The following is a 12973-nucleotide window of genomic DNA, read 5'->3' as shown; positions in this document are numbered from 1 at the left end:
GAGTTGGTGATGGACAGGGAGGCCTGGAGTGCTGCAGTCTATGGGGTTGCAAAGAATCAGACATGACTGAGCAACTGAACTGAACTCTTCTTAAAATTGTGGTAACACATGCATAAAATTTACCACATTAACCATTCTCAAGCATACAATTCTGTGGCCATTAGGTACATTCACACAGTTGTGCAACCATCCATCTCCAGAACTGTTTTATCCTCCCCAACTGAAACTCTGTACTCATCAAACATGAACTTCCCCATCTCCTCCCCCAGTACTCAGCAGCCAGCATCCTATTTTCTGTCTCTATGAATTTGACTCCTCTAGGTACCCCATAAAAGTGGAATCACATAATATTTGTCCTTTTGTGCTTTTGGTGATTTCTTAAATTATAAATTGAATTTTACTGATTTTCAATTATAATAGCTAAAATAACCAGCTGTTGACTGAGATCTACTAGCAGATGGAATCAATATGCAACGTTTTTGGTGTTGTTGTTTTTTTTTTTGGCCCTCTACTCACCTTTAAAATTTTATTTAGTGGATGAATGAATGGTTTCCCGACCTCTGACTCAAAACCTGGGCAAGCCCCAGGACTTTGCTGGTCACTCTTAAGGAATAAGCAGTTGGTTACTTTCAGTAACAAACAAAAATCTTAATTTCAAAATCAGGACACATTTGATGTCTTATCAGACACCCTGCTGTCTTCCTACTAATCTGGGGGGTACTTTGTGTGTATGGTGATCCCCACTTGGCCTCTTGGTCATAGTGAAACCCCATGTAGCGTACATATAATGAGAAAAGAAGAAAGTAGATGGTCTCTCAACTCAAATCATTAGCAAATCTAATCTAAAAAACACTGACAAAGACGTTTGATGGGAGACCAATTGGAGTCCATCTTACCTCCATATCTAGGTTCTTCCTTTAACTTTAAAATACCCAAGACTTGAGATCTGAGAGCTGGAATTTCCTTGCACTTATTACATACTACAATATTCTTTAAGTTTTATACCAAAAAAATGGTATGGTTCACTGTTATAGTGTTCTACTTGTAGTGTTCTATAATTACTTGATGTCATATTCTACTATAAAGGTATAAAAAATTAAGTTAATAATTTCCCACACTAATCTCATCTCCAATTCCCCAAAGGGAGTAAACATACCCAATATTAACAGGGTAGAGTCTGTCTTAACCTTTTTCTCTCATAAAAATATTACATCACAGTATTCAATAAAAATCATTAAAATTTTGCATCATAAAATATCACATATATATGCATATTAGATGGACATCATATTCATATCTTGTATCTTGCTCTTTTTTCCTTGGTAAATCATAGACTTCCCACTCTAGTCTTTGTAATTCCGAACTTCAGTTTGTTTTCCCCAAGAGAGAAAAGCGGTGGCTACTCACAGTGTGATTTAGAGGCATAAACATAGAGGAGACATTGTCTGGTTGTCCCAAGCTGGCTTTATTTGTCTAGCTGTGAAAGGCTGCTGACTTTCATTCATAAAGCCTAGGTGACTATGTTCCTGAATCACAGAAGAGAAAGGAAATGAATGAATGCTCCTTCGATGGAGCAGATGAATGAACGAATTAAGTAGCCAGTTGGTTTAATTACAGCTTTTAGTTTTCCCTCACCGAATACGCACTGCAACCATTCCACCTCTGGTCGAAAACAAGTAGCTGCTACTGTGTGATTATATATCTGAAATCAATGAAGGGAAAAACAAATAGTAAATTCACTCCCTGGATTTTTCCTCTTATGGTTTACATGTGGTCTACCTATTTCTCTAAAGTCTCACCATTTTTAAACAGTGGTTTTTAGACCATCAGCATCTAAAATGTGAGGAATGCTAAGTGCAAGTGCAGACTCCTGGGCTGTGTTTTGTCCTCCTTGGAGTAAAATATATGAAAATAGAATTCATATTAAAAAATTTTCCACAGGTGATTCTGACATACACTAAGTTGTTTGAAAATGACCCCTAGGCCTCACCACAGGTTCAGAGATTTGCTGATCTCATCTTCTGAAAGACTGTAGTCATATTCTCTAGACTTCAGAATCCTGGCATTCTCCCATCTCCTCCCCTTTTCTGTCAATCACCCTCAAGCAGGTAAAAGGAAGCTTGTATCCTCTTAGGTCTGACTCAAGGCAAAGTAGGCTCTGGATAGCACCTGGGTCTGCAGAAGAACATGAAAAAAGGAGCTGCTGATTTGGGCCTAAGAACTGTCCTTGACTCTCTGGGTTCAGACCTAGGAAATAGTAGTTCTGAGTCTTCTAGGACCCAAACAAGCATTAGAGATAAAACACTTTCTACAAAGTGAAGAGGAACTAAAAAGTCTCTTGATGAAAGTGAAAGAGGAGAGTGAAAAAGCTGGCTTAAAGCTCAACATTCAGAAAACTAAGATCATGGCATCTGGTCCCATCACTTCATGGCAAATAGATGGGGAAATAGTGGAAACAGTGTCAGACTTTATTTTTGGGGGCTCCAAAATCACTGCAGATGGTGACTGCAGCCATAAAATTAAAAGACGCTTACTCCTTGGAAGAAAAGCTATGACCAATCTATATAGCATATTAAAAAGCAGAGATATTACTTTGCCAACAAAGGTCCAACAAAGGCTATAGTTTTTCCAGTGGTCACGTATGGATGTGAGAGTTGGACTATAAAGAAAGCTAAGCGCTGAAGAATTGATGCTTTTGAACTGTGGTATTGGAGAAGACTCTTGAGCATCCCTTGGACTGCAGGGAGATCCAACCAGTCCATCCTAAAGAAGATCAGTCCTGGGTGTTCATTGGAAGGACTGATGTTGAAGCTGAAACTCCAATACTTTGGCCACCTGATGGGAAGAACTGATATTTGAAAAGACCCTGATGCTGGGAGGGATTTGGGGCAGGAGGAGAAGGGGATGACGGAGGATGAGACGGCTGGATGACATCACCGACTTGATGCACATGAGTTTGAGTGAACTCCAGGAGTTGGTGATGGACAGGGAGGCCTGGCGTGCTGCAATTCATGGGGTCGCAAAGAGTCGGACATGACTGAGCGACTGAACTGAACTGACTGACTTCTAGGAGAGGCTAAAGCAGCATGCAAACACATTTGTGGATGCAAAGAGAAGGAAATGGCAACCAACTCCAGTATTCTTGCCTGGGAAATTCCGTGGACAGAGAAGCCTGGTGGGCTAACAGTCCATGGGGTCACAAAGAGTCAGACACGACTGAGCAACTGAGCACATACTTTCTACCTCTACGAGAGGCTAAAGCAGCAGGCAAACACATTTGTGGATGCTAAGAAGAAAGCCAGGAAGGAGAAGAAGAGCAATGATTAATAAAGGCAGTGACTTTGCTGTCACTCTCAATCGCAACTGCCAATGACTGTTCTTGAATGAGTAAAGGTCAATGTGTGAATGAATGATTAGATAAATGTTTCATACTTTCTGGTGAATGAAAACAACAGCAGCAACAACAAACACTTTCCTAATCCCTAGGATTGTTGTCCACGGCGGGGGGCAGGGGTGGGGGGCACACATGGGTGCTTTATATTAGTCCTAGAACGTCATCTGTAAATTTTAGTAAGGAACACTGGGTTTCCCTGGTGGCTCAGTGGTAAAGAATCTGCCTGCCAATGCAGAAAACATAGGTTCAATCCCTCGTCGGGAAGATCCCCTGGAGAAGGAAATGACAACCCACTCCAGTCTTCTTGCCTGGGACATCCCATGGATAATGGAACCTGATGGGTTTCATGAGGTCATGAGGTCATGGGGTCTCAAAAGAGTCAGAAAGGACTTAGTGACTAAACAACCGCAAAGAGCCCTGGTAGAAACTAACTCAGTAGGTTTTAAAACTCTGGAGGTCAAGCGTGGAATTCTGTAGAAATGCTCTGTCATGAAGACACTGCTAGGAAACAACTCTGGAGCTGTATGGTGTTTGATTCAGGATCTCACAAATATAAAAGAGAAACAGTAAACTGAGAAAAGCCAAAAGTCAGAAAGCTGCCCCGAGCAAACACATTACTGCCCTCCCTGTTAAGTTCTAGGCTATTCACCCCAACCTCAAGGACTCTGAGCTCTTCCCAGCTTCTAACTTGACCAGACATTTTTTTGGTTATAATAAAAGGAGGAAGAAAATAGATTATTTGAAGAAGATGGAAAATAACATGAGAAAAATGAGAAAATCAGCTGGACTAAAGACATACTTGCCACCAAAGCATCATCCTTTCTTCAAGGATATAATCTGCCTGCTGAGCCTATCCACAAATATTTTTGAAACTCAGAAACATATAGCACACTCTTTATAAAAGGATATTACTGTTACTTCTTCAACCAAGGACCTAAGTACCTTGGGTTAGATAAGATAGCACCTAATGTTCTCCATCTCCTAGTATTCACACGCTGTGTAATCCCCTCCCCTTGAGAGTGGGAAGGCCAACAGAATACAGCATAAGTGATGGGATTCACCCGCATGATTACATTAAAAATCTCTGTCTTGCTAGATTTTCCATATTGCTTTCTCCACTTGCATACTTTGATGAAAAAAGTGGCCACGCTGGAGAGGTCCACAGAACAAAGAACTAGAGCAATCTCCAGCTAAGAGCTGGGAAGGATCTGTAACCTTTAGTCAAAAAGTCCTCTGAGAACTGAGTAACCTGAAGGAGCTTAGAAATGGATCTTTCACCACTGAGCTCTCAAATGAGACCACAGCCTCAGCTAGCAAGTTTATTTCAGTCTTGTAAGAAACCCTGAAACAAAGGAATCAGCTAAGCTATGCCCAGCTTTTGACTACAGAAACTGTGAGTATTAATAAATGTGCATCATTTTAAGCCATTCAATTTGGGGTAACTTGTTATACAGCAATAGATAACCAATGCAATACTGATCTAAGCTGAGACATCAAGGAAAGAATGTCTGTTTTTCACAGTTTTAAACAATTAATCTTGCTGACCGTGCTAGAGTCTGTAAAATAAGACACACTCTTCCAAGCTGCCTATATCCAGCACATATGTGGCAACCTCTTTAGCCACAGGGAGGCGGTGGGGAGTGGGGTGGGGGTGGAAGGGCTTTGAGAGGTGCCAAATGGGAAAGTCATTTAGTCCATGAAGAGATACTTACTGATTTGTTAAAACAGAAATTGGTATTGGCTTGTGTTCTAAAGAGCTTTTAAATCTCAGAGGATAATAAATCGAGTGCTACCTCCATATTTTCAGTCAGAGGCTTTAGTTATAAGTAATTCCACATGCTGTAACTATCAGCAGTATGCAAGGAGGCTGCCATAGGAAATGAACCTTCATGTGCCTGAAGCCAGGGTTTATATTATCTTTATGATGAGATTCACATCAACACACACACACACACACAAACTGTTTTTGTGAGAGGATGGATTAATTGAACTTACTTTTCAATTGCATCAGCTTCTTTTTTAATGTAATGACGAATGGATTCAATTAGACAGAAACCATATTTGTGGCTGACATATCAAGGGTGTTACTTCTTCCCACAGATTTCATTATGCACATCGACTACAGGCATTGTCTTTCTCTGCTGTCTCTCCAGGTTACACTTGTAGGCAGCTCTTTGACCAGAAGACAGTAGATTCTTCTTAATGAGACCCTGGCAAAAAGGAAAGGAGAAATCCTCTGAGACACTGGTCAAGAGACAACAAGGTACTTTCTCCTCTTTTTACTCCTCAGCTTCTTGGCATTGCCCTGGCTGCATGCCTCCTCTATCTTCTCATGCACATGCTGCCAGCAGAACACCCACGGCAAATAAAGAGCCAAGCTCTTGGGCCAGGCCATCTGCAGGGGCTGCGATGGAGCTGGACACAGCTGACCAATGGAGTTAAGACTTGAGTCACCCAGTGCTTCTCTTTGTTAAATTCGCACCATCTTTACCTCTGTCACCAATCTCAAGTTAGAGGGTCCCCACGATCACTCTATGGTTTGACAATTTGCTGGAAGGACTCACAAAACTCACTGAAAGTTGCTATACTCACAGTTATGGTTTAAGACAGAACAGGGACAGAGATTAAAAGCAGCTAAGGGAAAAGAGACATGCTGAAGTGTCCAGGAGAGTCCAAAGCATGGGACCTCTAGTTGTCTTCTCCCAGTGGAGTTATGGACACACTTGATTTCTCACAGCTGCAATGTGTGACGATATGCATGAGCCAGTGCCAACCAGACAAGCTCACCTGAGCCTTGGTGTCTACAGATTTTATTGGGGCTCAGTCACATAGCCATGGCTGACTAGTCATGCGGTCAACCTTAGTCTCCAGAGGTCAAATTCATACCACATGACCCAAGGACCTTTCCTATAAATCACACTGCTAGCATAGGCTATCTGGCTTGGCCAAAGGTCCCAGGTTAAACAAATCAAGGCAAGATATTCCTAGGTCTTAGAGGTTACCTCCCAGGAGCCAAGGGCAAAGGCCAAACCTCTCTGGGTGAAAGATTAATCCTTTATTGTCCATCCAGACCTTCTTGTTCCACTTGACAGAATTTCTCTGCAACATCCCTCCAAACTTACACCTCTCCTAATCTATTCCATCCTCAAGAACAACACCAACCATCATCCAAGTGATCAAGCCACTTGCACCCTAATTCAAGCCACCATCAGTTCTCATGTTGGGGGTTTCTGGCAAGTGCAGCTGAGTAGATAGATGAAGGTAGCGCAGACCGGGGGTTTGGGGGGCCCTGAGTGTGTTGCAGAGTGCTAGTACTGGCCCAGGATGCTGTACCCTGGCCCTCCTTCCCCCAGAAGGACCCCAAACCTCCAGCCAGGGCTTACTCGGTTAGCCAAGGAAGCCTAGCTTCAGAGCCTGGACAAGAAGATCTGCTCCCTGCCCAGTCCCGAGTCCCAGACGCACAACTCAGAAAGCAAAACTCAGAAACTGCTGGGCCCCCATAACAGAAGGGGAAGAAAGCACATTAGAAATCCCAGGAGCGGGTCCCTGTGGAGAAGCCTCAGGGCAGGAAGTCAGTGGCAGTGAAAGAGGAGGCGGAGGCCTTCAGCTCCACTGCGGGCCCTGCGGATGGCCTGGCCTCAGCGCCCGACTCTTCATTTGCTGTGGACGTCCTGTGACAGCGCCTGCATGAGAAGACAGGGGAGGCACGCAGCCAGGGCAACGCCAGGAAGCTGTTTCCCACCTCTATGGAGAAAAGATGCTGGAGGAAGCTGAGGCAGCAGGAGTGGGACCGGAAGTAGAGGATGCGGAGGGAGCTGGGGATGAAGGAGAAAGCCGCCAAGGTCTCCAAGGGGCCCCCTGAGCTGCCGGGCCAGCCGGGCTGCTCTTCACTGAGGTAGAGATGAGTCAATAAGAGGAGCAGGCCTGCAAGGCGCAGCGCAGGAAGGAGAAGAGGCAGAAGGTGAAGGGGCTGATGGGCTGGAGCAGCTGCTGGACGGGGACGCGGCCCAGGCCCAGGAGCTTCAGGCCAAGATGCAGGGACGAACCTGCTGTACAAGGCCAAGGGCGTGAAGATCCTCGACGGGCAACACCTGCAGCCGGAGGTCCTGAAGTGCCAGGAGAAGCGGCGGGCGCAGCGCGGGTGCACGTGTGAGAAGTGCAGGGCCCAGGTGGTGGGGAAGATGCTGCTGCAGGACCGATGGCGGCAGAACCTGCGCAAGAAGAAGGCGGTCAAGGCCGAGGGGCGCCTGGAGAAGGGCCGCATCCTGCACCCTGGTTCTGGAGACCGGCCTGGCCTGAGGGCCCGGATGGTCGACCCCAGGCAGGCCCTGGCTCTGGGTGGAGAGCAGACGCTGTCCCACTCCGCTCAGCGACTTGTCCAGGGCTCAGGCCGCGTGGGCACAAGAGCCTTCATATCTGGGGAAAGGTTGATCCACATCTAGACCCCAGCCTCCTCTCATGAGGCCGGAACGCTCCCTGAAAGTTGCAGGGCTGGGGACGAGGGAGCGGTAAGGAGGCGGTCGGCGCCAGGTAAGGAGGGACGGGCTTCACTGACCCCCTCTTTATCTCCCGAGTTCACAGGAGCAGAAGGGAATGGCCTTTGGGACTGCTGTGTCAGCCCCAAACTCATTTGAAAAGGACAAAAACCAGCGCCTGAAGCCAGACCAAAGGTGGAATTGATGGTCTCGGTAACTGGAAGAAGGCAGGGCCATCCTCAGGTTGCCTAGAATTGAATTATTCTACGTTTATTTGCAAGATGAGTAAAGATTAGAATTTAAGATAAGAATGCACATTTAAAATCCTAAAATAACCACAGAAGATATAAACAGTCTTACTAAACTAGAAGGAAGAAATATGGAGTGGAATGGACAGTGTCAATCTAGAAGGAGGTGGGAGAGAAAAACCTCCAGATGAATGGAGGATACACAGAGGCCGAGTTAAGTCCCAGCTCACAGCCAGCTGGGTGAATTTTATGGTATGTAAATTATTTTTTTAAACTGTTAATAAAATTCTTTTGGCTAATTTCTAGTTAAGAAACAGATGGTAACCAAAAGGAAGCTGGTGTTGGCTGTATTAGAAGATGAAGTCAATTTTAAGATAAAAGGCACTGCTAAAGAGAAGGAATATCACCACGTGATGAAAAGGGGTTCAAATAACCTGGAAGGTGGAAAACCTGTGCACCAGGAACATATCTCCAAGTCTGTCTAGCAGAAACTGACACAAGGAGAAATCAAGTCACAGATCAAAGTGGGAGATTTTTAACATCTCTGTTAGGAATTGATACATAAGCAGATAAAAATCGGATGGCTATGAAAGGTTTGGATGAAAGCAGTTATAAGCTTGATCTGATGGACACACAGAACGGTATTTGAAAACAGTATGTACTTCAAGCACACATGGAACAGTGGGGGAAACTCTCAAAGTTTGTAAAACAAGTCATATTTCAAAGTGTCAATGTCATAGAAAGTATATTACCTGGTCATAGCACAATTTAAAAACTTAAGCGGTAATTGCTAAAGTTTCCTGTTCAGAAGTTTAGAAACACGCTTCTAAATTACCTATGGGTCAAAGAATAATACCTAATGGATGTCAGAGTATTTGGGATCAAAAGATAATGAAGATGCTATGCATTAAAATGTGTTGGACACAGCAAAGACACTGCAAAAAAGCACTATATAGCCTTTAAAAAAAAAAACAAAAACTTCTCACCTGGACTATTGCCACCTCATATCACCCTGTCTCCAGCTTTGCCACCTCACAGGTCAGTATCCACATAGTAAAGAATTCAAGTCTTTCCTCCTCTATTTAAACCCAACCTTCCCATCCCCCAAAGGCATCCCTTCACATTTAGAATAAAAACTAATGCTCCTTTTCCTGGCTTGCCTCCTCTCGTTCATCTTATATTTCTCTATGCACATTTTGTCTGCCCACTCTGGTGTTTTTTTTCTCTTCCTCCAAGCTCATGCTACCCTAGGGCCTTTGCACTGCCTATTTTCTCTACTTTGAACCTCTGCCTTTAACCTTCTGCCAAGATTATCTTTCTTATTCAGATCTCAGCTTAAATGTCACTTTGTGGTGTCATCTTCCCTGGCTATTTGAGTCTCCCAGACACCCTCAAACTCACAACCTCTTCACCAAGACATCCAGCACACTTAGCAACAGCTATTATTTTTCTGGTTTCTTTGTTTATCCCTACCTCCCACCCATAAAATATAATCTCCATGCAAGCAGGGACCAGGCTGCCTTTTTCATACCTGTTTTACCTGCTCTTAGAAGAGTCTAACACATAGTAGGTACTCAATAAATATTTGCTTGATAAATGAATATATTCACTTTTCTTGAAAGTCAACTTTTAACCATTGGTTTATTCATTCATCTATTGAATCCAAGTATTTACTGAGCATCCTTTATACAAATGGGCAGACATAGGTGCATTTAGGCAAAGCCCACCCTCAAGAGCTTAAAAGAGCTCTAAGTAGAATCAGAAGGATAGAATAATCAGTAGAATGAAATAGACAGTGCTCATCTGTGTACCTTCCACAGCACTGAGCCCAGTCTTGGGAGCTCATTAAAGAGTGGAAGGACAAAAGAGGACTCTGCTAACCTGATACTGGAAAATCAGAGGGAGGAAAGAGTCCTGAAATGAAAGGATCCAAGAGGACTTCACACGGTATTTGTGATGATGGAAGCAGGAGGAAAAGCCCACTAAGTAATGGGATCGATACAACAAATTAGACATGGAGGTAGGAGAGGGTACCGCTGGCCAAGAGTTAAGTAGTTCTACTTGGGAGAAGCACAGGGCAGATAAGGGCTTCCCAGGTGGCTCAGTGGGTTAAGAATCCACCTGTAATGCAGGAGACACAGGTTCAATCCCTGGGTGGGGAAGATCCCCTGGAGGAGGGCATGGCAACCCACTCCAGTATTCTTGCCTGCAGAATCCCTGGACAGAGGAGCCTGGAGGACTATAGTCCATGGGGTCACAAAGAGTTGGACATGACTGGAGTGACTGAGCATGCATGCAAGCACACACACACAGGGCATATAAAGAGGAATTCTAGGAAAGAAAATGGGGAAAGCTGACTGGGATCAGAATTTATTGAAGTCCCTATAATCACAACTCTAGACAATGTGAAGCCACTGCAAGTTTTTGAAAAAGGGCTGATCGTGACTGATACTGTGCCTTTAAAGACTGAACTCAGGCAAGATTGGCTTCACAAGTGCACAAACTCTGCTGTCACCATGGACCCCCATCACAGAGGGGCCCTGTGCTTGTTGAGTCATTTTGAATAAGGGGCCCTGCATTTTTCTTTCTTTCTTTCTTTTTTTTTTTTTTTTTTTTTTGGTGTGGACCATTTTTTAAGACTTTTATCGGATTTGGTACAATATTACTTCTGTATTATGCTTCGGTTTTTTTGGCTGCAAGGTATGTGAGATCTTAGCTCCCTGACCAGGCATCAAACCCACACCCCATGTGTTAGAAGGTGAGGTCTTCACCACTGGACCTCCAGGGAAGTCTGTGGGGACCTGAATTTTCATCTTGCACTGCTGCTGCTGCGTCACTTCAGTTGTGCAACCCATAGACAGTAGCCCACCAGGCTCCCCCGTCCCTGGATTCTCCAGGCAAGAACACTGGAGTGGGTTGCCCTTTCCTTCTCCAATGCATGAAAGTGAAAAGTGAAAGTGAAGTTGCTCAGTCGTGTCCGACTCTTAGCAACCCCATGGACTGCCACCTACCAGGCTCCTCTGCCCATGGGATTTTCCAGGCAAGAGTACTGGAGTGAGGTGCCATTGCCTTCTCCACATCTTGCACTGGAACCTTCAAATTATGTGGCTGGTCCTGCGCTCAGGAGATGGTGATCATAAATGATTAAAATGAGGGAGAGTCAGGAGGCAAGGAGAACAGACAATAAACTATAATAATAGTCTGAGGAAAAGCTAATAAGAACATGAAGTGGTGAAGCCTTCCTAATCTTAGCAGATACTCTAAGTTTTTAGGGGTAATAAAAAAAAACCTGGGTCATATACCCAAGGATAGTCTTTGAATCCCTCAGCTCCAAGCTACACAGAATGATTCTTAATTAAATACTTGAGTCAGGAGGAAGCTGAAAATTTACAGGAAGGCTTTGGGAGTTTTTAAGCAGGGATATTACATAAGATTTATTTAGCAAATATCTATTGAACACCTGGTATGTACTAGGCTTAGTGGTACCATTATTAATAGAAACGTATTGCGTGCCAGAGATTAATGTTACCTAGTGAGAGCTCACTGCCCACAGTGCAGGGAAGCCAGTACTCTGGCACTGGCTTTTGAGAAAAGAAAGAACTTTATTGCAAGGTTGACCCTCAAGCCCACAGGAGTCAGGGCTCAAATCTGCCTCCCAGATCCAGGGTTCAGGGTGAAATTGAAGGGTGAAATGGAAGCTGATGTGTTAGTCTTGAATCAGTTGATAGATGATAAGTTACTTTTGCAGCTAGAAGCTGGATTTGCTTTATTGAAGGACCTCTCACTTCATAACGAGCTCTAGTGGCAACATTTCTACTCCTTGAGTTTGGTAGACTGAGATCCTTGGTTCCAGGCTCATCCTGGACCCACAGGTTTCCAAGTTGCACATGCGCAGTGATGTTGCTGTAAAATAACCAGGTTTCATTCATCAACAGCCTGTTTTTTAAAAGCAATATAAGTTGAAACTGGTCCATGTCTTACGTGTTGTTTCATTAGCAGTCCCTGCCATAAACACTGCCTTCAGTTCAGCTCAGTTCAGTTCAGTCGCTCAGCCGTGTCTGACTCTTTGCGACCCCATGGACCACAGCACGTCAGGCCTCCCTGTCCATCACCAACTCCCAGAGTCCACCCAAACTCATGTCCATCGAGTCAGTGATGCCATCCAACCATCTCATCCTCTGTCATCCCCTTCTCCTCCTGCCCTCAATCCTTCCCAGCATCAGGGTCTTTTCAAATGAGTCAACTCTTCGCATCAGGTGGCCAAAGTATTGGAGTTTCAGCTTCAGCATCGGTCCTTCCAATGAACACTCAGGACTGATCACCTTTAGGATGGACTGGTTGGATCTCCTTGCAGTCCAAGGGACTCTCAAGAATCTTCTCCAACACCACAGTTCAAAAGCATCAATTCTTTGGTGCTCAGCTTTCTTTATAGTCCAACTCTCACATCCATACATGACTACTGGAAAAACCATACCCTTGACTAGACAAACTTTGTTGGCCAAGTATTGTCTCTGCTTTTTAATATGCTATCTAGGTTGGTCATAACTTTCCTTCCAAGGAGTAAGCGTCTTTTAATTTCATGGCTGCAGTCACCATCTGCAGTGATTTTGGAGCCCCCTAAAAATAAAGTCAGCCACTGTTTCCACAGTTTCCCCATTTATTTTCCATGAAGTAATGGGACCAGATGCCATGATCTTTTTTTCTGACTGTTGAGCTTTAAGCCAGTTTTTTCACTCTCCTCTTTCACTTTTATCAAGAGGCTCTTTAGTTCTTCACTTTCTGCCATAAGAGTGGTATTATCTGCATATCTGAGGTTATTGATATTTCTCCCAGCAATCTTGATTCCAGCTTGTGCC

At 44.2% G+C, this 12973-nt stretch overlaps 1 pseudogene; it reads left to right on the top strand.

Annotated features, from left to right (window-relative positions):
* The first annotated feature begins 6649 nt into the window (after positions 1 to 6649).
* On the top strand, positions 6650 to 9267 carry LOC102410732 (annotated as a pseudogene).
* Positions 9268 to 12973: the final 3706 nt, after the last annotated feature.

The sequence above is a fragment of the Bubalus bubalis genome, chromosome 3, assembly GCF_019923935.1.
Source record: "Bubalus bubalis isolate 160015118507 breed Murrah chromosome 3, NDDB_SH_1, whole genome shotgun sequence".
NCBI classification, from domain to species: domain Eukaryota; kingdom Metazoa; phylum Chordata; class Mammalia; order Artiodactyla; family Bovidae; genus Bubalus; species Bubalus bubalis.
The sequence above is the reverse complement of the archived record's forward strand: the minus strand, read 5'-3'. Positions and strand labels throughout refer to the sequence as shown.